Genomic DNA, 3739 nt, shown 5'->3' with positions numbered 1-3739 from the left:
GAAGCGCTAAGACACGCCAAGATCCCCTATAGATGGCAAAATCTACACCCAGCCGATAAAGACTACACCTTCTACTCGTCTAGACATGCTGCATACACGCATATAGACTACATCCTAGTGTCTAACATCACAACTCATAAAGTCTTAACCTCCGATATAGGCTCCATCATCTGGTCTGATCATGCGGCGGTGAGCTGTGTGCTGAAATCCATGAATGAACAAACCCAGTCCAAAACCTGGACACTCAACAAATCCTTACTTTTTAATGATCAATATGCAAAAAAGATAGACCAACACATCGGTCAATATCTAAAAAAAAACTGCACAGAAGGATTGTCATCAGCCATAATTTGGGACGCTCTAAAGGTAGTCATCAGGGGACAATGTATTTCCTTGAACTCACAAATGAGGAAATAAAAATCAGCTTTAAGATATGAAATTCATAATAAAATCAGACTTCTGGAGGCCAAACACAAAGTGACGGGGAGCAATAGAGTGTACAGGGAACTTATTTCTGAAAGAAAAACATTGGAACTTATGGATAGTACACAGATACAAAAAAACCTTCTGTACGTAAAGCAAAAATACTGGATAAATTCACCTAAAATGCTACGTCTTTTATCCTGGAGAGTTAAAGATAGACGTCTAGCAAGAAATCTTCTGCCGATTAAAGATCAGAAAGGGAAAACATATACAGATTCTCCAACAATAAATAAAGTCTTTGCAGACTTCTACCAGTCACTCTACTCATCAACAGCTCCCTCCTCTGAAGATATCCGAACATATCTGGCAACAAATCAGCATATCCAAAAGATCACGGAGGAACATCGAGAGATTCTTGAAAGGCCAATAGAACCTAGAGAAGGTCTAGAGACAATAAAGAACTTGAAAAACAATAAATCATCAGGTCCTGACAGATTCCCTCCGGAGTTTTATAAACGATTCGCCAATACATTGGTTAATCCATTAACTGAAACCTGCAACAGCCTATTGAATACTGGACATGTCCCACCATCTTGGAACTCAGCGTCCTTAATAGCCACTCCTAAAACTGGAAAAGACAGCCAAAATCCAGCATCTTACCGCCCAATCTCGCTCCTGAATCAGGATTATAAAATCTTTACAGCGATCCCGACTAAAAGAATAAACTCTTTTATATCATCTTACATCCACCAAGACCAAACAGGGTTTGTACCTGGTAGGGATATAACTGACAACATCTTCAAAACATTAAACATAATATCTGCATGCGAAAAGTCAAAAGTGGAATCCATCCTTCTATCTCTAGACATAGAGAAAGCTTTTGATTCTCTAGAAACATCTTATCTCACTGCATTATTAAGGCATATGGAATTCAGCCCCAAAAATTCTCACAAGCCATCACCGCGATCTACAAAGCACCAACAGCGCAAGTCAAGATAAATGGGCAGGCCTCTAATACTTTCACACTCAACAGAGGCACTAGACAAGGATGTCCACTTTCACCAATCCTTTTTGCCCTGGTACTAGAACCCCTAGCAAATGAGATTAGAAACAACAATAATATTCAAGGGATAGCGGTGGGTCCCCACACATTTAAACTCAATCTCTTTGCCAATGACATGCTGATCTATTTGACCAATTCTGATACATCTCTGCTTCATCTTCAGAAAACACTACAAAACTTTGGCACTATCTCTGGTTTTAAGATTAATGAATCTAAATCTCTCATAATGCCTCTAAACCTGTCTTCAACATCGGAAACTATCTTGCAAGAACGACATGATTATCAATGGTCTAAAGACTCTCTTCAGTATCTGGGAATTCATTTACCTAGGAAGCTAGAAGATCTACAACCCAGAAATCATCAAGCAATATTCTCGGAAATCAAAATGGAACTCCAGAGATGGGATAAAATGCAGCTGACCTATATAGATAGGATACACCTACTTAGATCTTTCATACTCCCTAAACTTCTGTTCATATTTTGAGCAATACCAATAGAAATACCAAATGACTTGATCAACCAGTGGCAACAGTCTTTTAACTTTTTCCTTTGGCAAGGCAAGCGTCCAAGGACAAGATTCGCAACACTTAGGAGGAAAACATCACAAGGTGGCCTAAAGTACCCTGACTTAATGGCATATAACAAAGCAACAATGTTGACACCTATAATTAAAATGATACGTCATGGAGACAACTTGGACTGGGTAAAAATGCTGGCACCTCTAATAGCTCCTATGACTATACAAGATATAGTATGGAATACAACAAACAGCCGTCCTCATAAAGTGAAATCAAATTTGTTCCTAACAGCCATTTAAAAAAATTGGGACTCCTGTCGGCCGCTACTAGTAGAAGAGAAGAAGAAGAAGAGATTGGATTTATACCCCGCCCTTCACTACCCAAAGGTGTCTCAGAGCGGCTTACAAACTCTTTTCCCTTCCCCTCCCCACAACAGACACCCTGTGAGGTGGGTGGGGCTGAGAGAACTCTGACACAAACTGCTCTTTTTCAAGGACAGCTGTGCCAGAGCTTGTGGCTGACCCAAGGTCACAAAATACCGAAATACTCTAGATTCACTTCCTTTCTATCTCAGGATTGGTTTCTCCCCAGATGCGAGACTGGAATGAAGAAACAATGGAAGCAGGCAAACATGTCATGCCTAATTGATATCCTATCTAAAGATGGCCTCTCTCCTAAATTGCTACTGGAACAAAAATTACAGAAAAAAATACTGTGGTTTTTCTACCTACAATTAAATCATATGATACAACACTTAGGCCTCACTCATCTAATGAGAGAACCTCTGACCATATTTGAAAAACTCATCGATCCAAAAAATGAAAAATGAAAAATCTAAAGGTTTAATTACCAAAACTTAAGATATCCTGATCCATCAAAAAGAAGACATATTAATGAAACAATAATTGCAATGGCAACGAGACTGCGGCAAAACGATCTCACCTCAACAATGGTCACAGATCTGGAAATCCAAACTGGCAACCTCACCAGTTATACCAACTAAACTGCAGACCCACAGAATTATCACGCGCTGGTACCTTACGCCGGAAAGACTTTGTAATTATTATTTTTATTAATTTCAAAACCTTACAAATTAATTACAAGCTTTTTTACAACAAGGAAATAAAATTAACATCCTTATACTAATAGTGAAAGGCGCCCCCTGCGTGCGGATATCTAAATCCGCACATCGGGGGCACCTGGGGGGCAGGGAGATTTCTGTGGACACTTGGGGCAGTCCCCAGGTGTGCACAAAAATCTGAAAACTTAACAAAACTATCGGGGGGATATTTAAATCCCCCCAAAACTAAACAAGCGTTCCCTGCGCATGCGCAGGGAACGCGCGGGGGAAGGGAGCGAGCGACCGATGAGGCCCCGCGGCCGCGGGCCTCGCTTTGAGGCGGCGGGGAGGGAAGCGGCGGCCACACGAAGGGGGGGGAGAGAGACAGCCGAGGCCTCGCTTTGAGGCGGCGGCGGGGGCAGGGAGGGAAGCGGCGGCCACACGAAGGGGGGGACGAGACAGCCGAGGCGTCCTTTGAGGCGGCAGCGGGGGCAGAGACGGAAGCGGCGGCCACACGAAGGGGGGGACGAGACAGCCGAGGCGTCCTTTGAGGCGGGGGCAGGGAGGGAAGCGACGGCAACACGAAGGGGGGGGGAGAGAACGGGGGAAAGAGAGAGAGAGCCTGGGGGGGAGAGAGAGAGAGACTGGGGGGGAAGAGAGAAAGACTGGGGGAGG

The sequence above is a fragment of the Gekko japonicus genome, unplaced genomic scaffold, assembly GCF_001447785.1.
Source record: "Gekko japonicus isolate JY-2015 unplaced genomic scaffold, Gekko_japonicus_V1.1 scaffold2573, whole genome shotgun sequence".
NCBI lineage: Eukaryota > Metazoa > Chordata > Lepidosauria > Squamata > Gekkonidae > Gekko > Gekko japonicus.
The sequence above is the reverse complement of the archived record's forward strand: the minus strand, read 5'-3'. Positions refer to the sequence as shown.